The 24,289-nt window shown below is 44.5% G+C and overlaps 1 protein-coding gene across 2 annotated transcripts in view; it reads left to right on the top strand.

Moving 5' to 3' along the window:
• CADM2 (cell adhesion molecule 2) overlaps window positions 1–24,289 on the top strand; it is a 2,470,210-nt gene that overhangs the window by 1,650,674 nt on the left and 795,247 nt on the right. The window contains exon 5 of one of the 2 annotated variants that reach the window (XM_069760974.1): window positions 22,326–22,352. The gene's annotated coding sequence lies outside the window, so the exon portion shown is untranslated. Of the gene's footprint in view, window positions 1–22,325; window positions 22,353–24,289 lie in introns of those variants that run through there. The other variant, XM_069760973.1, reaches the window with a different exon arrangement.

Genomic DNA, 24,289 nt, shown 5'->3' on the forward strand with positions numbered 1-24,289 from the left:
AACCTCACCCAGCGTGAAGAAAGCGATCCTGTTAATCCACAGGACCGCAGTACCGCACTAGTGCGCGAGCAAGTGGTCAGCGGACTTAACCCCAGAAGGGATTGGAGCCCGATTAGACCCTTGCTGGCGTAACACCGCAACTGGGTGTGTAGAGAACCTTAAGGAATATAAGTGCACAAGAGTGCGAGCGATGCCGCACTAACGGACGCCACTAACCACCCAGACTCGGGTATGGAAAGCGCAAGACAGGCGCACGGCGCCGTACTGGCAGGCACAGCTACAGGACGCTGAGATGTGTTTTTAGTGCTGTAGGCTAAGTCGGGCGCTAGGTAGCAGCCATACACCTTCCGCGAACAGACATTCAATAGGGAAGGGGTTTCCAAGGACGACTTGCACTCACAACATACACACATCAACAATTGTTTGACAATACTAGCGCATGGCCGTGCGGTCATGCGCAGTTTATATAACAGCAGCACAGGAAGTGGCCACAGCACTTTTGCCCTTCTAGGACCTGCCAAGAGGACCAATGGAATGTGCTGCAGAGCCTGAGCACATGACCCTCGATCTCCAACGGGAGACCTTACGCTGGGCATGCTCAGTACATGCAGACAAGGACTTAGTCCCAGAGAAGTCCGCTCGCTGCTGACCAGCACTGACTTTAATGGCAGAGACTGGAGAAGCAGCACTAACTCTCAGAACAGAGTGAGAATGAGCAAGACGCTGGGACCGACGTCCTTGCTGAGCAGGCTCCACTGCGGCTGGACAAGAATGGGAGACCGCAGCGGAAATGGCTCGAGATTCCCCCTGTGCAGAAGCGGGAACTCGACCCCTAACACACGCAGGACTGTCACTGAAGCACAAATGTAAATATTAATCTCCCACTGATTTGATTTTTTTTTTTTTTTAAGGGAGACTTTAGGAAAAAAAAATAATAGAATAAAATGATTTTTTCAGGAAGAATTTAGAAACCAAATAAAATAAAATGATTTTTTCAGGGAGAATTTAGAAAACAAATAAAACAAAAAAAGGCTTTCTATGGCCCACTGAGTGAGAGATGACGCACACAGGAGTCAGGAGTGGCACACAAGCCCAGAGGCCAATATTTATCTCACACTGATTGATGTAGTGATTTTTTCAGGTAGATTTTGGAACCCAAATCAAGCTAAAAAAAATAATAGGCTTTCTATGGCCCACAATTGGAGAGAGAGAGAGAGATGGCACACCCAGGAGTCAAGACTGGCACACAAGCAGAAAGGGCAATATTAATCTCCCACTGATTTTTTTTTTTTTTTTTTTTTCAGGGAGACTTTAGGAAAAAAAAAATAGAATAAAATGATTTTTTCAGGAAGAATTTAGAAACCAAATAAAATAAAATGATTTTTTCAGGGAGAATTTAGAAAACAAATAAAACAAAAAAAGGCTTTCTATGGCCCACTGAGTGAGAGATGACGCACACAGGAGTCAGGAGTGGCACACAAGCCCAGAGGCCAATATTTATCTCCCACTGATTGATGTAGTGATTTTTTCAAGTAGATTTTGGAACCCAAATCAAGCTAAAAAAAATAATAGGCTTTCTATGGCCCACAATTGGAGAGAGAGAGAGAGAGATGGCACACCCAGGAGTCAAGACTGGCACACAAGCAGAAAGGGCAATATTAATCTCCCACTGATTTGTTTTTTTTTTTTTTTTTTAAGGGAGACTTTAGGAAAAAAAAATAGAATAAAATCATTTTTTCAGGAAGAATTTAGAAACCAAATAAAATAAAATGATTTTTTCAGGGAGAATTTAGAAAACAAATAAAACAAAAAAAGGCTTTCTATGGCCCACTGAGTGAGAGATGACGCACACTGGAGTCAGAAGTGGCACACAAGCCCAGAGGCCAATATTTATCTCCCACTGATTGATGTAGTGATTTTTTCAGGTAGATTTTGGAACCCAAATCAAGCTAAAAAAATAATAGGCTTTCTATGGCCCACAATTGGAGAGAGAGAGAGAGATGGCACACCCAGGAGTCAAGACTGGCACACAAGCAGAAAGGGCAATATTAATCTCCCACTGATTTGTTTTTTTTTTTTTTTTTTTCAGGGAGACTTTAGGAAAAAAAAAAATAGAATAAAATGATTTTTTCAGGAAGAATTTAGAAACCAAAGAAAATAAAATGATTTTTTCAGGGAGAATTTAGAAAACAAATAAAACAAAAAAAGGCTTTCTATGGCCCACTGAGTGAGAGATGACGCACACAGGAGTCAGGAGTGGCACACAAGCCCAGAGGCCAATATTTATCTCCCACTGATTGATGTAGTGATTTTTTCAGGTAGATTTTGGAACCCAAATCAAGCTAAAAAAATAATAGGCTTTCTATGGCCCACAATTGGAGAGAGAGAGAGAGATGGCACACCCAGGAGTCAAGACTGGCACACAAGCAGAAAGGGCAATATTAATCTCCCACTGATTTGTTTTTTTTTTTTTTTTAAGGGAGACTTTAGGAAAAAAAAAATAGAATAAAATCATTTTTTCAGGAAGAATTTAGAAACCAAATAAAATAAAATGATTTTTTCAGGGAGAATTTAGAAAACAAATAAAACAAAAAAAGGCTTTCTATGGCCCACTGAGTGAGAGATGACGCACACAGGAGTCAGGAGTGGCACACAAGCCCAGAGGCCAATATTTATCTCCCACTGATTGATGTAGTGATTTTTTCAGGTAGATTTTGGAACCCAAATCAAGCTAAAAAAATAATAGGCTTTCTATGGCCCACAATTGGAGAGAGAGAGAGAGATGGCACACCCAGGAGTCAAGACTGGCACACAAGCAGAAAGGGCAATATTAATCTCCTACTGATTTGTTTTTTTTTTTTTTTTTTCAGGGAGACTTTAGGAAAAAAAAAATAGAATAAAATGATTTTTTCAGGAAGAATTTAGAAACCAAAGAAAATAAAATGATTTTTTCAGGGAGAATTTAGAAAACAAATAAAACAAAAAAAGGCTTTCTATGGCCCACTGAGTGAGAGATGACGCACACAGGAGTCAGGAGTGGCACACAAGCCCAGAGGCCAATATTTATCTCCCTTTTTTTTTAAGGGAGAATTTATAAAACCAAAAAAAAATAAATAAATAGGCTTTCTATGGCCCACTATTTGTGAGAGAGATGGCACGCTCAGGACTGGCACACAAGCCCAAAGGCCAATATTAATCTCCCTTTTTTTTTAAGGGAGAATTTATAAAACCAAAAAAAATAAATAAATAGGCTTTCTATGGCCCACTATTTGTGAGAGAGATGGCACGCTCAGGACTGGCACACAAGCCCAGAGGCCATTATTAATCTCCCACTTTTTTTTTTTTGTTCCAGGGAAAAATTATAAACCCAATAAAAAAAAATAATAAATAGGCTTTCTATGGCCCACAATCTGAGAGAGAGAGATGGCACGCTTAGGACTGGCACACAAGCCCAAAGGCCAATATTAATCTCCCTTTTTTTTTCAGGGAGAATTTATAAAACCAAAAAAAAATAAATAAATAGGCTTTCTATGGCCCACTATCTGAGAGAGAGAGATGGCACGCTTAGGACTGGCACACAAGCCCAAAGGCCAATATTAATCTCCCACTGATTGATTTATTGATTTTTTCAGGTAGAATTTAGAACCCAAATAAAGCAAAAAAAAAAAAATGGGCTTTCTATGGCCCACTGAGTGAGTGATGATGCACACAGGAGTCAGGAGTGGCACACAAGCCCTGAGGCCAATATTTTTCTCCCACTGATTGATGTAGTGATTTTTTCAGGTAGATTTTAGAACCAAAATCAAGCAAAAAAATAAATAGGCTTTCTATGGCCCACTGAGTGAGTGATGATGCACACAGGAGTCAAGAGTGGCACACAAGCCCTGAGGCCAATATTTTTCTCCCACTGATTGATGTAGTGATTTTTTCAGGTAGATTTTAGAACCAAAATCAAGCAAAAAAATAAATAGGCTTTCTAGCAGAAATGTCAATCTTAATCTCCCACAAAAAAAAAAAAAAAAAACAGGGAGTGTCCTTCAATTACTATCTCCCTGCAGTAATCTCAGCCAGGTATGGCAGGCAGCAATAAGGAGTGGACTGATGCACAAATTAAATAAAAAGTGTGTACAAACCAAAAAGATAGCTGTGCAGAAAGGAAGGAACAAGAGGATTTGTGCTTTGAAAAAAGCAGTTGGTTTGCACAGCGGCGTACACACAGCAATACAGCTATCAGGGAGCCTTCTAGGGCAGCCCAATGAGCTACAGCGCTGAGGGGGAAAAAAAAAAAAATGTAGCTTCCACTGTCCCTGCACACCGAAGGTGGTGTTGGGCAGTGGAAATCGCTACAGCACAAGCGGTTTGGTGGTTAATGGACCCTGCCTAACGCTATCCCTGCTTCTGACGAAGCGGCAGCAACCTCTCCCTAAGCTCAGATCAGCAGCAGTAACATGGCGGTCGGCGGGAACGCCCCTTTATAGCCCCTGTGACGCCACAGACAGCAAGCCAATCACTGCAATGCCCTTCTCTAAGATGGTGGGGACCAGGACCTATGTCATCACGCTGCCCACACTCTGCGTTTACCTTCATTGGCTGAGAAATGGCGCTTTTCGCGTCATTGAAACGCGACTTTGGCGCGAAAGTCGCGTACCGCATGGCCGACCCCGCACAGGGGTCGGATCGGATTTCATGAAACCCGACTTTGCCAAAAGTCGGCGACTTTTGAAAATGAACGACCCGTTTCGCTCAACCCTACTCAAGGGTAAAAGGAGAAATTGGACCCCAAAAGTTGTTGTCCAATTTGTCCTGAGTACGCTGATACCCCATATGTGGGGGGGACCACTGTTTGGGCGCATGGCAGGGCTCAGAAGGAAAGGAGCGCCCTTTGACTTTTTCAAGCTAAATTTGGCTGGAATTGAGATTGGACGCCATGTCGCGTTTGGCGACCCCTGATGTGCCTAAACAGTGGAAACCCCCCACAAATGACCCCATTTTGGAAACTAGACCCCCTAAGGAACTTATCTAGATGTGTCATGAGCACTTTTATCCCCCGAGTGCTTCACGAAAGTTTATAACGCCCGGGCATGAAAAAAAAAATTCCTATTTTTTCCACAAACGTGATCGTTTAGTCCCCAATTTTTTATTTTCTCAAGGGTAAAAGGAGAAATTGGACCCCAAAAGTTGTTGTCCAATTTGTCCTGAGTACGCTGATACCCCATATGTGGGGGGGACCACTGTTTGGGCGCATGGCAGGGCTCAGAAGGAAAGGAGCGCCGTTTGACTATTTCAAGCTAACTTTGGCTGGAATTGAGATCGGACGCCATGTCGCGTTTGGCGACCCCCTGATGTGCCTAAACAGTGGAAACCCCCCACAAGTGACCCCATTTTGGAAACTAGACCCCCTAAGGAACTTATCTAGATGTGTCATGAGCACTTTTATCCCCCAAGTGCTTCACGAAAGATTATAACGCCCGGGCGTGAAAAAAAAAATTCCTATTTTTTTCCACAAACATGATCGTTTAGTCCCCAATTTTTTATTTTCTCAAGGGTAAAAGGAGAAATTGGACCCCAAAAGTTGTTGTCCAATTTGTCCTGAGTACGCTGATACCCCATATGTGGGGGGGGACCACTGTTTGGGCGCTTGGCAGGGCTCAGAAGGAAAGGAGCGCCGTTTGACTTTTTCAAGCTAACTTTGGCTGGAATTGAGATCGGACGCCATGTCGCGTTTGGCGACCCCCTGATGTGCCTAAACAGTGGAAACCCCCACAAGTGACCCCATTTTGGAAAATAGACCCCCTAAGGAACTTATCTAGATGTGTCATGAGCACTTTTATCCCCCAAGTGCTTCACGAAAGTTTATAACGCCCGGGCGTGAAAAAAAAAATTCCTATTTTTTTCCACAAACATGATCGTTTAGTCCCCAATTTTTTATTTTCTCAAGGGTAAAAGGAGAAATTGGACCCCAAAAGTTGTTGTCCAATTTGTCCTGAGTACGCTGATACCCCATATTTGGGGGGAACCACTGTTTGGGCGCATGGCAAGGCTCAGAAGGAAAGGAGCGCCGTTTGACTTTTTCAAGCTAAATTTGGCTGGAATTGAGATCAGACGCCATGTCGCGTTTGGAGAGCCCATGATGTGCCTAAACAGTGGAAACCCCCCATAAGTGACCCCATTTTGGAAACTAGACCCTCTAAGGAACTTATCTAGTTGTGTGGTGAGAATTTTGAACCCCCACGTGCTTCACTAAAGTTTATAATGCCCAGGCGTGAAAATAAAAAATCCTATTTTTTCCTACAAAAATTATATTTTAGTCCCCAATTTTTAATTTTCCCAAGGGTACCAGGAGAAATTGGACCCCAAAAGTTGTTGTCCAATTTGTCCTGAGTACGCTGATACCCAATATGTGGGGAGGAACCACTGTTTGGGCACACGTTGGGGCTCGAAAGGGAAGTAGTGACGTTTTGGAATGCAGACTTTGATGGAATGTTCTGCTGGCATCATGTTCCATTTGCAGAGCCCCTGATGTGACTAAACAGTAGAAACCCCCCACAAGTGACCCCATTTTGGAAACTGTACCCCCTAAGGAACTTATCTAGGTGTTTGGTGAGAAATTTGAACCCCCACGTGCTTCACTAAAGTTTATAATGCCCAGGCGTGAAAATAAAAAATCCTATTTTTTCCCACAAAAATGATATTTTAGTCCCCAATTTTTAATTTTCCCAAGGGTACCAGGAGAAATTGGACCCCAAAAGTTGTTGTTCAATTTGTCCTGAGTACGCTGATACCCCATATGTGGGGAGGAACTACTGTTTGGGCACACGTTGGGGCTCGAAAGGGAAGTAGTGACGTTTTGGAATGCAGACTTTGATGGAATGTTCTGCTGACATCATGTTCCATTTGCAGAGCCCCTGATGTGACTAAACAGTAGAAACCCCCCACAAGTGACCCCATTTTGGAAACTGTACCCCCTAAGGAACTTATCTAGGTGTTTGGTGAGAAATTTGAACCCCCACGTGCTTCACTAAAGTTTATAATGCCCAGGCATGAAAATAAAAAATCCTATTTTTTCCCACAAAAATGATATTTTAGTCCCCAATTTTTAATTTTCCCAAAGGTAACAGGAGAAATTGGACATCAAAAGTTGTTGTCCAAATTGTCCTGATTACGCTGGTACGCCATATGTGGGAAAAAACTGTTTAGGCACATGTTGGGGCTCGAAAGGGAAGTTGTGACGTTTTGGAATGCAGAAATGGTCTGCGGTCGTCATGTTCCGTTTGCAGAGCCCCTGATGTGCCTAAACAGTAAAAAAAAACCACAAGTGACATCATTTTGGAACCTAGACCCCCCCCCAAGGAACTTATCTAGATGTGCCCCCTTTTTGGAACTAATGTACGCTTTCTTGTAAAGTAAATTAGTAGTGCATGGAGGTGTGGTACAATCTGAAGCAATCCTTCATACACAGGCCAGGTTTTTCGGGGCAGGTGTCGCATTGATAAATGGTGTCCTTGCGTATTCCCCTTTTGTAACACACTCGGCACCTTTTTTGCGGCTTACCTTTTCTGCCGGTTGGCGGGACCACCCCCGGAAAATGCTGGCCTGGTACGATACGAGCACCTTCAGTTCCGGAAGTACTGGGGCCCTCTCCTTCCGGAGTACCAAATATCAGGGCCTTAACCACTACTTCCTGGAACTGAAGGTACGACGTATCGGTGTGGCGTGCACATCGTAACAGCAGGAAAGCGTTGAGCATTGCCATTTGTATGATGTGGACGGCCAACTTTTTGTACCACACCTTGGCCTTTCTCAAAGCACTGTATGGTTGGAGGAGTTGATCAGAGAGATCAACCCCCCCCATGCTTTTGTTGTAGCCCAGTACACAGTCCGGTTTGCAGACCTGTGTAGAGGTACCCCGTACAGTGCTGAGGGCTCTGCCATCACCATGTATGGTGGTCAAGAGAAGGACATCCCTCTTGTCCTTGTACTTGACCACCAGCAGGTGGTCGCTACATTGGGCCTTGCTCTCACCTTTTCTGAGCATCTGCCGAAGTAGCGTCTTTGGGAGGCCTCTCTGATTTTTGCGCACAGTACCGCAGGCTGCGGTACCTCGCGCAGAGAGGGATTTGTAGAGTGGGATGCTGGTATAAAAGTTATCAGTATAGAGGTGATAACCTTTATCCAGCAGTGGGTGCACCAAATCCCACACGATCTTCCCACTCACTCCCAGGACAGGAGGACACTCAGGGGGTTCAATCCTGCTGTCCTTCCCTTCATACACTCTAAACCTGTGGATGTACCCTGAGGCACTCTCACACAGCTTGTAGAGTTTGATTCCGTACCTGGCCCTTTTGTTGGGCAGGTATTGACGGAATCCGAGCCGCCCCTTAAAATGGACCAAGGACTCATCCACGCAGATGTCCCTTTTGGGCACGTACACTTCAGAAAACTTTTTGTTGAAGTGTTCGATGACCGGCCGAACTTTGAACAGACGGTCAAAGTTGGGGTCATCTCGTGCGGGACACTGCATTATCGGAATAATGCAGGAATTTATGGATGGCCTCAAAACGTCTCCGAACCATGGCCATTCGGAATACTGGAGTGTTATATAAAACATCTACACTCCAATATTGCCGCATTTCTGGCTTCTTCACGATCCCCATGTGGAGGACCAGGCCCCAAAACTGCATCATTTCAACTGCGTCTACAGGAGACCAGTTGGAAAATGATGTACCGGGGTTTTGCTCCAAAAATTGACGAGCATACAAATTAGTTTGCTCCACCATGAGGTTAATAAAATCCTCAGAGAAAAAGACTTTGAAAAAGTCTGTTTCTGTGAGGCCCGTGGTGTCAAACTTGATTCCTGATTCTGCCACAAAATCAGGAATCAGTGGCTCATAATTTTCGGGGGGCGAGGTCCATGTGGGTTCCGCAGTGGGGAGCGCTGGTTCGGGAGTGGTGGGGGCTGCCTCATCTTCTGTCCTGGGGCGTCTGCGTGGTGGTTCCGCAGGACCCGAGGAGGAAGATGAGGAGGAAGAGGAGGAGGAGGAGGAGGAAGAGGATGAAGAATCAGAAAAGTAAAGAAAAGTGGGATCCTCTCCCTCGCTATCAGTGTCGGAGGCAAGGAAAGCATATGCCTCCTCCAATGAATAGCGCTGTTGGGACGAACGGGACGAGCGGGACATTTTTGTGTGAATATGGTGATTGGGTGCACTTTATTGATAACTGTATGTGTATGTGTGGGGGGATAGTGATTTGTGCAAACTTATCTGAAAAGAAAATGCTAAAAGGAGAAGAAAAACCTGTAAAAAAAAAAAAAGGCAGGCACAAACTCTGATAAGAGAACTGCGTCACTTATCAAAGTTTGGCGGCTGCGGGATGTGTGTACGGAGGTTGCGCAAAAAGGCTGAGGGGAAAAAAGCGAGCGCGAGAGTTGATCGGTGAACTGCGTCACCAATCAACGCTCGGCGGCTGTTAAATGGGCGCACGGAAGGAGGTGCAAAGGGGGGTAAAAAGAGGGGGAAGGGAGATGGGGGTGGAAGTGGGGATTGGGCAGGGATCAGTGATCAAAACGTACGGTTGTAGTCAGGTGGCGCAAAAGGGGGGTGAAAAAAAAAAAAAAAGGAAAACGGCAGGCACAAACTCTGATAAGTGAACTGCGTCACTTATCAAACTTTGGCGGCTGCGGGATGTGTGTACGGAGTTGGCGCAACGGGGGTGAGGGAAAAAAAGCGAGCGCGAGCGTTGATCGGTGAACTGCGTCATCAATCAACGTTTGGCGGCTGTTAAATGGGCGCACGGAAGGAGGTGCAAAGGGGGGTAAAAAGAGGGGGAAGGGAGATGGGGGTGGAAGTGGGGATTGGGCAGGGATCAGTGATCAAAACGTACGGTTGTAGTCAGGTGGCGCAAAAGGGGGGTGAAAAAAAAAAAAAAGGAAAACGGCAGGCACAAACTCTGATAAGTGAACTGCGTCACTTATCAAACTTTGGCGGCTGCGGAATGTGTGTACGGAGTTGGCGCAACGGGGGTGAGGGAAAAAAAGCGAGCGCGAGCGTTGATCGGTGAACTGCGTCACCAATCAACGTTCGGCGGCTGTTAAATGGGCGCACGGAAGGAGGTGCAAAGGGGGGTAAAAAGAGGGGGAAGGGAGATGGGGGTGGAAGTGGGGATTGGGCAGGGATCAGTGATCAAAACGTACGGTTGTAGTCAGGTGGCGCAAAAGGGGGGTGAAAAAAAAAAAAAGGAAAACGGCAGGCACAAACTCTGATAAGTGAACTGCGTCACTTATCAAACTTTGGCGGCTGTGGAATGTGTGTACGGAGTTGGCGCAACGGGGGCGAGGGAAAAAAAGCGAGCGCGAGCGTTGATCGGTGAACTGCGTCACCAATCAACGCTCGGCGGCTACTAAATGTGCGCACGGAGGCGGCACAAATGGGAGTGGAGGGGGTAAAAAGAGGGGGAAGGGGGGATTGGGGTGGATGAACGGGGATTGGGGTGGATGAACGGGGATTGGGCACGGATGAACGGGGATTGGGCAGGGATCAGGGATAAAACTTACGTTTAGTTGTCTTCTTTCTTTAGCAGGGATTGTGGTGCTACAGGCTGCTGTGGCACCACAATACCCAGCACAGAAGGTAGATCCAGCAGAGAGATCAAGCCAGGAGATCCAGCAGTATGACCGCTCTGTAGGAATCCTCAGCTAGAATGAGGACCCTGCAGAGCGGTCATACACAGGTCAGGCAGGTGACACAGACATGTCACAGAGCGGTCATGCTGCTGCTGTGACCTGTCATTGGTGGGATCGACCATAACATCGATCCCACCAATCAGAGCTTTCCTGGTGACCTGGCTGTGACCTGCCTAGGATCGGATCTGTTCGCGCCATCCTAGGCAGGTCACAGCCAGGTCACCTGCAGGGCACAGAGCGGTCACAGCGTGATCGCCGCTGCGCCCTGTGATTGGCGCGATCGACGATGACATCGATCGCGCCAATCAGCTCCTGCAGGCCCTTCTGGGCCTGCACTGTGTCCGATCCTATCCTATCCTAGGATCGGTGCTATTAGAGCACCGATCCATGCAGGTTCCGGCAGGGCACAGCGCGGTAATACCGTGCGGTGCCCTGCGATTGGCGCGATCGATGCGATCGGCGATCGCGCCAATCCGGGGTGTTCTTGCCGGTGCCTGGCGTTGCCAGGCACCGGACCTAGGATCGAGTACATCGGTACTCGATCCTAGCCTGTGACCTCATTGTTTCAGCTGCTCCGATGGGCTGAAACAATGAGAATGGCTGTGATTGGCTGTTCAGAATTGAACAGCCAATCACAGCGATCGAGAGGGCGGGTGGGCGGCGACAATACCCTGGATGCCGAGGCCATCTCCCCCAGGTGAGATGGCGTCGGAATTTTAATGCGATCACCGCGACTTAAGTCGCGGTATCGCATTAAAGGGCAGGACGTACTATCCCGTCAAGGGTCAGATAGGCCCAGGGCACCTCGACGGGATAGTACGTCCAAGGTCACAGAGGGGTTAAGGCTGTGCAGCACCACTTTTTTCTTTTTCTTTGAATACTGCATGTCTGTGCTATATACTACATGGCTGGGCAATATACTATGTGTCTGTGCTATATACTACATGGCTGGGCAATATACTACGTGGCTGGGCAATATACTATGTGCCTGGGCAATATACTATGTGTCTGTATAATTTACTATGTGGGCTGTGCTATATACTGCGTGGCTGGGCAATATACTACATGGCTGTGTTATTTACTATGTGGGCTGTGCTATATTCTACGTGGCTGTGCTATATACTATGTGGCTGTGCCATATACTATGTGGGCTGTGTTATATACCACGTGGGCTGTAACATAGTAACATAGTAACATAGTTAGTAAGGCCAAAAAAAGACATTTGTCCATCCAGTTCAGCCTATATTCCATCATAATAAATCCCCAGATCTACGTCCTTCTACAGAACCTAATAATTGTATGATACAATATTGTTCTGCTCCAGGAAGACATCCAGGCCTCTCTTGAACCCCTCGACTGAGTTCGCCATCACCACCTCCTCAGGCAAGCAATTCCAGATTCTCACTGCCCTAACAGTAAAGAATCCTCTTCTATGTTGGTGGAAAAACCTTCTCTCCTCCAGACGCAAAGAATGCCCCCTTGTGCCCGTCACCTTCCTTGGTATAAACAGATCCTCAGCGAGATATTTGTATTGTCCCCTTATATACTTATACATGGTTATTAGATCGCCCCTCAGTCGTCTTTTTTCTAGACTAAATAATCCTAATTTCGCTAATCTATCTGGGTATTGTAGTTCTCCCATCCCCTTTATTAATTTTGTTGCCCTCCTTTGTACTCTCTCTAGTTCCATTATATCCTTCCTGAGCACCGGTGCCCAAAACTGGACACAGTACTCCATGTGCGGTCTAACTAGGGATTTGTACAGAGGCAGTATAATGCTCTCATCATGTGTATCCAGACCTCTTTTAATGCACCCCATGATCCTGTTTGCCTTGGCAGCTGCTGCCTGGCACTGGCTGCTCCAGGTAAGTTTATCATTAACTAGGATCCCCAAGTCCTTCTCCCTGTCAGATTTACCCAGTGGTTTCCCATTCAGTGTGTAATGGTGATATTGATTCCTTCTTCCCATGTGTATAACCTTACATTTATCATTGTTAAACCTCATCTGCCACCTTTCAGCCCAAGTTTCCAACTTATCCAGATCCATCTGTAGCAGAATACTATCTTCTCTTGTATTAACTGCTTTACATAGTTTTGTATCATCTGCAAATATCGATATTTTACTGTGTAAACCTTCTACCAGATCATTAATGAATATGTTGAAGAGAACAGGTCCCAATACTGACCCCTGCGGTACCCCACTGGTCACAGCGACCCAGTTAGAGACTATACCATTTATAACCACCCTCTGCTTTCTATCACTAAGCCAGTTACTAACCCATTTACACACATTTTCCCCCAGACCAAGCATTCTCATTTTGTGTACCAACCTCTTGTGCGGCACGGTATCAAACGCTTTGGAAAAATCGAGATATACCATGTCCAATGACTCACCGTGGTCCAGCCTATAGCTTACCTCTTCATAAAAACTGATTAGATTGGTTTGACAGGAGCGATTTCTCATAAACCCATGCTGATATGGAGTTAAACAGTTATTCTCATTGAGATAATCCAGAATAACATCCCTCAGAAACCCTTCAAATATTTTACCAACAATAGAGGTTAGACTTACTGGCCTATAATTTCCAGGTTCACTTTTAGAGCCCTTTTTGAATATTGGCACCACATTTGCTATGCGCCAGTCCTGCGGAACAGATCCTGTCGCTATAGAGTCCCTAAAAATAAGAAATAATGGTTTATCTATTACATTACTTAGTTCTCTTAGTACTCGTGGGTGTATGCCATCCGGACCCGGAGATTTATCTATTTTAATCTTATTTAGCCGGTTTCGCACCTCTTCTTGGGTTAGATTGGTGACCCTTAACCCCTTCATGACCCAGCCTATTTTGACCTTAATGACCTGGCCGTTTTTTGCAATTCTGACCAGTGTCCCTTTATGAGGTAATAACTCAGGAACGCTTCAACGGATCCTAGCGGTTCTGAGATTGTTTTTTCGTGACATATTGGGCTTCATGTTAGTGGTAAATTTAGGTCAATAAATTCTGCGTTTATTTGTGATAAAAACGGAAATTTGGCAAAAATTTTGAAAATTTCGCAATTTTCACATTTTGAATTTTTATTCTGTTAAACCAGAGAGTTATGTGACACAAAATAGTTAATAAATAACATTTCCCACATGTCTACTTTACACCAGCACAATTTTGGAAACAAAATTTTTTTTTGCTAGGAAGTTATAAGAGTTAAAATTTGACCTGCGATTTCTCATTTTTACAACGAAATTTACAAAACCATTTTTTTTAGGGACCACCTCACATTTGAAGTCAGTTTGAGGGGTCTATATGGCTGAAAATACCCAAAAGTGACACCATTCTAAAAACTGCACCCCTCAAGGTGCTCAAAACCACATTCAAGAAGTTTATTAACCCTTCAGGTGCTTCACAGCAGCAGAAGCAACATGGAAGGAAAAAATGAACATTTAACTTTTTAGTCACAAAAATTATCTTTTAGCAACATTTTTTTTATTTTCCCAATGGTACAAGGAGAAACTGAACCACGAAAGTTGTTGTCCAATTTGTCCTGAGTACGCTGATACCTCATATGTGGGGGTAAACCACTGTTTGGGCGCACGGCAGGGCTTGGAAGGGAAGGAGCGCCATTTGACTTTTTGAATGAAAAATTGGCTCCACTCTTTAGCGGACACCATGTCACGTTTGGAGAGCCCCCGTGTGCCTAAAAATTGGAGCTCCCCCACACGTGACCCCATTTTGGAAACTAGACGCCCCAAGGAACTTATCTAGATGCATAGTGAGAACTTTGAACCCCCGGGGGCCTCACAAATTGATCCGTAAAAATGAAAAAGTACTTTTTTTTCACAAAATAATTCTTTTAGCCTCAATTTTTTTCATTTTCACATGGGTAACAGGATAAAATGGATCCTAAAATTTGTTGGGCAATTTCTCATGAGTACACCGATACCTCACATGTGGGGGTAAACCACTGTTTGGGCACATGGTAAGGTTCGGAAGGGAAGGAGCGCCATTTGACTTTTTGAATGAAAAATTATCTCCATCGTTATCGGACACCATGTCGTGTTTGGAGAGCCCCCGTGTGCCTAAACATTGGAGCTCCCCCACAAATGACCCCATTTTGGAAACTAGACCCCCCAAGGAACTTATCTAGATGCATATTGAGCACTTTAAACCCTCAGGTGCTTCACAAATTGATCTGTAAAAATGAAAAAGTACTTTTTTTTTCACAAAAAAATTCTTTTCGCCTCAGTTTTTCATTTTCACATGGGCAATAGGATAAAATGAATCCTAAAATTTGTTGGGCAATTTCTCCCGAGTACGCCGATACCTCATATGTGGGGGTAAACCACTGTTTGGGCACACGGCAGGGCTCGGAAGGGAAGGCGCGCCATTTGACTTTTTGAATGGAAAATTAGCTCCAATTGTTAGCGGACACCATGTCGCGTTTAGAGAGCCCCTGTGTGCCTATGCATTGGAGCTCCCCCACAAGTGACCCCATTTTGGAAACTAGACCCCCCAAGGAACTTATCTAGATGCATATTGAGCACTTTAAACCCCCAGGTGCTTCACAGAAGTTTATAATGCAGAGCCATGAAAATAAAAAATAATTTTTCTTTCCTCAAAAATGATTTTTAGCCTGGAATTTCCTATTTTGCCAAGGGTAATAGGAGAAATTGGACCGCAAATGTTGTTGTCCAGTTTGTCCTGAGTACGCTGATACCCCATATGTGGGGGTAAACCACTGTTTGGGCGCACGACAGGGCTCGGAATGGAAGGCACGCCAATTGGCTTTTTAAATGGAAAATTAGCTCCAATCATTAGCGGACACCATGTCACGTTTGGAGAGCCCCTGTGTGCCTAAACATTGGAGATCCCCCACATATGACCCCATTTTGGAAACTAGACCCCCAAAGGAACTAATCTAGATGTGTGGTGAGGACTTTGAACTTCCAAGTGCTTCACAGAAGTTTATAACGCAGAGCCATGAAAATAAAATAAAAATTTTATTTTCTCTAAAATGATTTTTTAGCCTGCAATTTATTATTTTCCCAAGGGTAAAAGGAGAAATTTGACCCCAAAAGTTGTTGTACAGTTTCTCCTGAGTACGCTGATACCCCATATGTGGGGGTAAACCACAGTTTGGGCACATGTCGGGGCTCGGAAGTCAAGTAGTGACATTTTGAAATGCAGACTTTGATGGAATGCTCTGCGGGCGTTACGTTGCGTTTGCAGAGCCCCTGATGTGGCTAAACAGTAGAAACCCCCCACAAGTGACCCCATTTTAGAAACTAGACCCCGAAAGGAACTTATCTAGATGTGAGGTGAGCACTTTGAACCCCCAAGTGCTTCACAGAAGTTTATAACACAGAGCAGTGAAAATAATAAATACGTTTTCTTTCCTCAAAAATAATTTTTTAGCCCAGAATTTTTTATTTTCCCAAGGGTTACAGGAGAAATTGGACCCCAAAAGTTGTTGTCCAGTTTCTCCTGAGTACGCTGATACCCCATATGTGGGGGTAAACCACTGTTTGGGCACACGTCGGGGCTCAGAAGGGAAGTAGTGACTTTTGAAATGCAGACTTTGATGGAATGGTCTGCGGGCGTCACGTTGCGTTTGCAGAGCCCCTGGTGTGCCTAAACAGTAGAAACCCCCCACAAGTGACCCCATTTTGGAAACTAGACCCCCCAAGGAACTTATCTAGATATGTGGTGAGCACTTTGAACCCCCAAGTGCTTCACAGACGTTTACAACGCAGAGCCGTGAAAATAAAAAATCATTTTTCTTTCCTCAAAAATGATGTTTTAGCAAGCAATTTTTTATTTTCTCAAGGGTAACAGGAGAAATTGGACCCCAGTAATTGTTGCCCAGTTTGTCCTGAGTACGCTGATACCCCATATGTGGGGGTAAACCACTGTTTGGGCACATGTCGGGGCTCGGAAGTCAAGTAGTGACGTTTTGAAATGCAGACTTTGATGGAATGGTCTGCGGGCGTCACGTTGCGTTTGCAGAGCCCCTGGTGTGCCTAAACAGTAGAAACCCCCCACAAGTGACCCCATTTTGGAAACTAGACCCCCCAAGGAACTTATCTAGATATGTGGTGAGCACTTTGAACCCCCAAGTGCTTCACAGACGTTTACAACGCAGAGCCGTGAAAATAAAAAATCATTTTTCTTTCCTCAAAAATGATGTTTTAGCAAGCAATTTTTTATTTTCTCAAGGGTAACAGGAGAAATTGGACCCCAAAAGTTGTTGCCCAGTTTGTCCTGAGTACGCTGATACCCCATATGTGGGGGTAAACCACTGTTTGGGCACATGTCGGGGCTCGGAAGTCAAGTAGTGACGTTTTGAAATGCAGACTTTGATGGAATGGTCTGCGGGCGTCACGTTGCGTTTGCAGAGCCCCTGGTGTGCCTAAACAGTAGAAACCCCCCACAAGTGACCCCATTTTGGAAACTAGACCCCCCAAGGAACTTATCTAGATATGTGGTGAGCACTTTGAACCCCCAAGTGCTTCACAGACGTTTACAACGCAGAGCCGTGAAAATAAAAAATCATTTCACTTTCCTCAAAAATGATGTTTTAGCAAGCAATTTTTTATTTTCTCAAGGGTAACAGGAGAAATTGGACCCCAGTAATTGTTGCCCAGTTTGTCCTGAGTACACTGATACCCCATATGTGGGGGTAAACCACTGTTTGGGCACACGTCGGGGCTCGGAAGGGAAGGAGCACCATTTGACTTTTTGAATAAAAGATTGGCTGGAATCAATGGTGGCGCCATGTTGCGTTTGGAGACCCCCTGATGTGCCTAAACGGTGGAAACCCCTCAATTCTAACGCCAACACACCCCTAACCCTTATCCCAACTGTAGCCGTAACCCTAACCACAACCCTAACCGCAACACACCCCTAACCACAACCCTAACCCCAACACACCCCTAACCCTAACCACAACCCTAATTCCAACCCAACCCTAACCCTAAGGCTATGTACCCACGTTGCGGATTCGTGTGAGATTTTTCCGCACCATTTTTGAAAAATCCGCGGGTAAAAGGCACTACGTTTTACCTGCGGATTTACTGCGGATTTCACCTGCGGATTCCTATTGAGGAATAGGTGTAAAACGCTGCGGAATCTGCACAAAGAATTGACATGCTGCGGAAAATACAACGCAGCGTTTCCGTGCGGTATTTTCCGCACCATGGGCACAGCGGATTTGGTTTTCCATAGGTTTACATGGTACTGTAAACCTGATGGAACTCTGCTGCGGATCCGCAGCGGCCAATCCGCTGCGGATCCGCAGCCAAATCCGCACCGTGTGCACATAGCCTAATTCTAAAGGTATGTGCACACGCTTCGGAAAACGCTGCGGATCCGCAGCAGTTTCCCATGAGTTTACATTTCAATGTAAACCTATGGGAAACAAAAATCGCTGTACACATGCTGCGGAAAAACTGCACGGAAACGCAGCGGTTTACATTCCGCAGCATGTCACTTCTTTCTGCGGATTCCACAGCGGTTTTACAACTGCTCCAATAGAAAATCGCAGTTGTAAAACCGCAGTGAAATGCGCAGAAAAACCGCGGTAAATCTGACATAAATCCGCAGCGGTTTAGCACTGCGGATTTATCAAATCCGCTGCGGAAAAATCCGCAGAGGACCAGAATACGTGTGCACATACCGAAACCCTAACCCTACCCCTAACCCTACCCCTAACCCTACCCCTAACCCTACCCCTAACCCTACCCCTACCCCTACCCCTACCCCTAACCCTACCCCTAACCCTAACCCTAGTTCTAACTCCAACCTTAGTGAAAAAAAAAAAAAAATCTTTATTTTATTATTGTCCCTATCTATGGGGGACAAATGGGGGGGGGTCATTTACTGTTTTTTTATTTTGACCACTGTGATAGATTATATCACAGTGATCAAAATTCACATTGGAACGAATCTGCCGGCCGGCAGATTCAGCGGGCGCACTGCGCATGCGCCCGCCATTTTGGAACATGGCGGCGCTCGGGGAAGAAGACGGACGGGACCCCGCCAGGATCGGTAAGTATAAGGGGGGGAGATCAGGGCACAGGGGGGGGGGAGATCAGGGCACGGGGGGGCGTCGGAGCACGGGGGGGGAGGGATCGGAGAATGGGGGAGAGTGATCGGTGTGCGGGCGGGTGGATCGGTGTGCAGGGGGGGTGGATCGGTGTGCAGGGGGGGTGGTTCGGAGCACGGGGGGGATCGGAGTGCGGGGGGGTTTGATTGGAGCACGGGGGGGTGTGATTGGAGCACGGGGGGAGCGTGCAGGAGGACGGGGGAGCGGAGCACAGGACGGAGGGGAGCGGGCCACAGATCGGGGGGCTGGGGGGGCGATCGGTGGGGTGGGGTGGGGGCACATTAGTATTTCCAGCCATGGCCGATGATATTGCAGCATCGGCCATGGCTGGATTGTAATATTTCACCATTTTTTTAGGTGAAATATTACAAATCGCTCTGATTGGCAGTTTCACTTTCAACAGCCAATCAGAGCGATCGTAGCCACGAGGGGGTGAAGCCACCCCCCCTGGGCTAAACTACCACTCCCCCTGTCCCTGCAGATCGGGTGAAATGGGAGTTAACCCTTTCACCCGGCCTGCAGGGACGCGATCTTTCTGTGACACAGCATATGCGTCACAGGTCGGATTGGCACCGACTTTCATGACGCATACGCTGTGTCACAGGTCGGGAAGGGGTTAATATAGGGTTTTCATTGTTTCTTGGGATTTCACCTAGCATTTCATTTTCCACCGTGAATACTGTGGAGAAGAAGGTGTTTAATATGTTAGCTTTTTCCTCGTCATCTACAACCATTCTTTCCTCACTGTGTTATATGCTACTTGGCTGTGCTATATTTCTCTGTTGTATCTGTGTATCATGAATCGTGGTATGTGTTAAAGAGGGGGCCCACTGAGACTCTTTCGCCTGGGGCCCTAAAAACCTGGAGTCAGCCCTAGCTTCACTGATTGGTCACCCCTGGCAACAAACAATCAGCGACAGGTGCAGTCCGGCCGTGAATTGGCATGGAATTTGAACCACGCTTCGCTAATTGGTCACGGCCTTCCAGCCGAATCCTGTGTATAAATTGCATTATTCTGAAAACTTCATAAATAAACTACATACATATTCTAGAATACCCGATGCGTTAGAATTGCGCCACCATCTAGTATACTATATTCTCATATGGTATAATATCATTCATCAGTTTCCTCCAATAATAGTAATAGCCATCCATCATCTGTCTCAGTGCTATTGGGTTCCTGGCAACAACAAAAAAGTCTCATGGAGAAATTTTCTATCATAGTGTGGACAAGTTTTCTCATCCACAGTTCCCAATACACAGAGCTCTGGCACACAATCAAGATGAATTAGCCATAACAATGTGGAAACCACTTCTTTCCAATATCTCCATACCATCGGGAAGTTCCAAAAAAAGATGCCAAATGTCTGCCCTCAATTTCCCACTTCTGTGACACCCATCAGAAGTCAATATGCAAAACCTATATCATTTATATGGGGTAGAAAAGATTGGTAGAAGATATATAATTGTATTAACTTGCTATTCGCAGCTGGTGATACCATCGTGTAGGCTTCCAAAGCATCGCTCTATTCAGTCATTGAAGGTATCAATTGTCACCACTTGTCCTCCACAGGGAGTTGAATAAATGTGATTTTGGAGATCAGAAAAAAAGTGTAAAGGGTTGATATCACCCCTGTGGGGCCAAGGGTAGTGAGTACACCAATTAGTGGGTATCTCCATATACGCATCTTAGGATGTAGGAACTGGTGCGTCATAGCATGTCTCATTTTCAAGTATCTATAAAAGTCCCTATGATGAACACCATGTTTTGAAAGAATTTGATCTAATGATAATAAAGTTTCTTTTTTGAAAACTTTGCCAAGTGTTGTTATACCACAATTTTTACAGAATACTAGATCTTGTAATTTCTTAAGGTGTGAAAATTTGGGATTACACCACAGCTGAATCTCACCAATTTGATTAGTGAATTTCAAAATACGTTTACTTTCCTTCCAAATCTGCATCGCAAAACTATGTAAAAACAATGAGCCTTGTAATGGTTTATAGGACCCCTCCAGTATTGCCCTAACTGAATTTTCATTAAAAAACTAAAAAATATGAGCTTCTATTACTACTAAACCAACTCTCTAAATATCACATTTGACCAGCTAAATAGTATAAAAATAAATTGAGTACCTCATAATCACCTTGACAATGATCTCTGCAGGATTCTAATGCAGAGTTTGGGCCTTGGTGAATCCTCAGTCTGTTTTTAATCACTTGATGTCATAGACCTATTAGGAAAGAGAATACTTAGCTGGGTAGAAAGGCAAAATGAGCCATTTTTAATTACATAATGCCATATAAAATGATGACTGTGATATATTAAGAGAATAACAATTTTGATGGGATTGCTTCTTTAATATGAGATATATAAAGCATAATACAGCCATTCTGACATCCATTTTCAAAATAAGTACACTACCCTCACTAGGTCTATTCAGTAATACATGCAGGTTGTATTGTAAAATTATCATGCATGTAGAACATGCTCCTTTATATAATTGCATGCCTTGCAATGCATTACTCAACATAGGGTATGTACACTTAAACAACTGTTATGCTGTTGTGTGTGTTGTGTTCAGATGCCTAAAACATTTTTAATAGACAATTTTGCAAATTTAAGCTATTTAACATTCTTACTTTTCTGCTCATAGAGTTCCCTTGCTGACCTATGCGGTAGCAGACTACTTATAAATGAGAGATCAGAAAACTCCTACTTTTAGCAGATCACATTGAATATGCAGTATATCCTTCTCGTACAGCAAACAATAACAATAAAGCAATAAAACATTGACATGTGACTGCTGAGTATAGATGGCGAGTTATCCCTCTGAATCATTTCCTCTGATAGGCCCAAGGAATTTCAGTCTGACATTGTACATCTTCTCTGTGTAGTGTCAATCAATAAGTGTTAGGCTTCTTTCACACTAGCGTCGGGCTCGGCCCATCGCAGTGCGTCGGGCCGAGGTTACTGACGCTAGCGTTGTCTCCGCCGCACAACGGGTGCAGCGCATGCTGCTTTTCAGCGCATCCGCTGCCCCATTGTGAGGTGCGGGGAGGTGGGGGCGGAGTTCCAGCCGCGCATGTGCGGTTGGAAAAGACGGTCCGTCGGCTGCAAAAAACGTTTCATGGAACGTTTTTTGCAGCCGACGGCCCGCCACAACACGGCGCAACCGTCGCGCGACGGTTGCGACGTGTGGCAATCCGTCGCAATGTGTCGCGTAATGTTAGTCAATGGAGAAAAAAACGCATCATGCAAACACTTTTGCAGGATGCGTTTTTTCTGCAAAATGACGCATTGTGACGGATTGCAGTTAACGCTAGTGTGAAAGTAGCCTTACTCCACCCTTGTTGCCCAATTTTCTTGCTAGCATGTAAAGAGAGTAACATGCTGTACACAGGGTTAATGGTAAATGTTCCTTCCATATAACTTTCCGTAACCATAAAAAAAATTACGTCATATTTAGTCTTCCCGGTATATTTCCCCGGCCCTAATCTAATCTGCTTTTATTTATTCTCTTCCTCTTCTGCAATCATTTGTTTCCAGTGACTGCTGTGAAGAATAAAAGTAAAGGTGAGTTCTGTCTTAGTATAGAATGAGAGTCATATAGATAGTCTATGAGCTGCACGATACGTAACAACACTGCAGTCCTAATAAAGCAACATAATAGCCAAAACTATGATAACAGGTGCATGAAGTATGCAAATTCTTCACGAGGAGATTTCAACCTTTGTGGTTATGCTAAATCAGTCCCAATGCATAAGGGACCTTGGAGATGGAATCACAGTGAGCACAGTGATACCATCCGTGTATTCATGGAGATAAACCATATTTATCTAGTTCCCCAAGAAAGAAACTTTTAGACCATATTTTTGGCCTAATAGATCGGCTTAGAATTTAAATATAGCTAACTGCTATGGGAATATCCAGGATTGGCGATTTCTCTGATTCTGGATGTCTAACCCTTTATATTCAATGGCCATAATCAATGTAGCTCCTAAAGACGTAAAAGGAACCTGTCACCGTTTTTTAATAGCCCAACAAATGCCACCACCTTTTCCTGCTGTTGTCATACTTTTCACAAATGACTACATTCTCCTCCTGACTCTCATCTTTACACCTCAAAAATACCATTAGACTTGCTCCCACGCTGTATTTAAATGAGGCTGGTCTGGTCCGATGGGCGTCCAACTTGTGGCAACTGTTCCTCCTCTCTGCTATTAAAAGCCATCCTCTGGCTCTGATTGACATGGATGATGTGCCCTACATCATCCACATCGCTGAACAGAGTCTCACACTTCCACAGTAGCATTGCTGGTCGCGCAGGTAAAAAACTTCAATGCGCATGTGCACATTTTGAGATAAAGAGAGAGACCGGAGGCAATATAATTATTTGTGAAATATATAACAACAGCAGAAAAAGGCGGTGACATTTGTTTGGATGCTAAAAAAAACTGATGACAGGTTCCCTTTGACAAAAGCGAGGAAATGTTGATGAGTTGCTGTATCCACTAGAAGCCTATCAAAAACCCTAAAAATTAGGAATCACAATTAAAACTCCAGAAAGAGGATAAAAAACAAAAGTAATGAAAAAGATGTTAAATCTAATGATAAATAAAACAACAACATTTTTGGCATTTCAGTAATTGAAATGACTTCAATAATAAGGTCTACATGTCATTTATAGTATTATATGTTATATCAAAACAACCACAGAAAGGTTGAAATTCTCTAATATATTGATCAGGTGTATACATAGTCAAACTTTTCATACATTAAACCAAACTTATATATGTATTTTTGCATGCAGGAGGCAGCATGATCATGCATGTGAAGTTTTTTATGCTATTTTATGGCATCATACATCGTAGTAAAAAATGGTGCTTGATGCATGGAATAATGTGTAATATGTGATGCATGTTGGCTGGTAGTAATAACAGGAAGGCAGAAGCTTTACTGCTGAACTATGATATACCAGATAAATGTTTGAGAATATGTGATATATTTTATCTTCTCTTTACTGATGTGCAAAGAGAAAAAAAGGAGAAAAAAAAGAGAAATTAGATAATATGACTAATAAGTCATCCAAATAATCTAGTGAAAACTAACTGGCATAGTTTTGCTTTAGAGTTATCCAACAGATGATTTTCGCACTTCAGAGCATTATTTAATCACTCCTTGATCAGCCCCGAATGGGCCTTTAACCCCTATATGACGTTGGGTGTAATAATAAGCCTACGTCGGAATCCCTCCCTTTGATGGGGGCTCCGCCACTGAGCCCACATCTTTTCCAGCACATGTCAGCTATTTTGAATACCTGACACGTGCCTCTAACAGCCACAGGTGGAATCGCAATCCACCTGCTGCTGTTAACCTGTGAAAGGCCGCTGTCAATCTCTTACAACAGCATTTAACTTGCACATACCGGAAGCACAAAGGAAATCCCACACATCTGTGAACCTGTCACATGATTGTGAGTCACCGATGAGTTGGCATGACAACCAGAGGTC

This window comes from Ranitomeya imitator, chromosome 3 (genome assembly GCF_032444005.1).
Source record: "Ranitomeya imitator isolate aRanImi1 chromosome 3, aRanImi1.pri, whole genome shotgun sequence".
Lineage (NCBI taxonomy): Eukaryota > Metazoa > Chordata > Amphibia > Anura > Dendrobatidae > Ranitomeya > Ranitomeya imitator.